Here is a 317-nt window from a genome sequence, read left to right on the forward strand (position 1 = left end):
AACAAGATTGAAGTCAATGATTACAATGAAGTTTTCCTGCTTCTTGATTTAAATCATGATTAAAATCAAAGATTTAATTCAATCCTCCCCTCTGTTCAAGTAGCTGGACAGATTGAGTTGTGAGGAAGGCTTAAAAGGGTAGTTACGTAGTGCCTATGTAGCACTATCTGTAAGAGATGAACCCCAGAGGGTAAGGGAGGGACTGACTAGGGGGGCTCTCATCTGTTGTAGAATGACAGGAACCACAAGAAAATATAGGCTGAGAATGAAGGAAAATGTCCTTACCGGAAATTGCAAAGAGACTAGAAATAATGGAA

Source organism: Alligator sinensis, unplaced genomic scaffold, assembly GCF_000455745.1.
Source record: "Alligator sinensis unplaced genomic scaffold, ASM45574v1 scaffold1185_1, whole genome shotgun sequence".
NCBI classification, from domain to species: domain Eukaryota; kingdom Metazoa; phylum Chordata; order Crocodylia; family Alligatoridae; genus Alligator; species Alligator sinensis.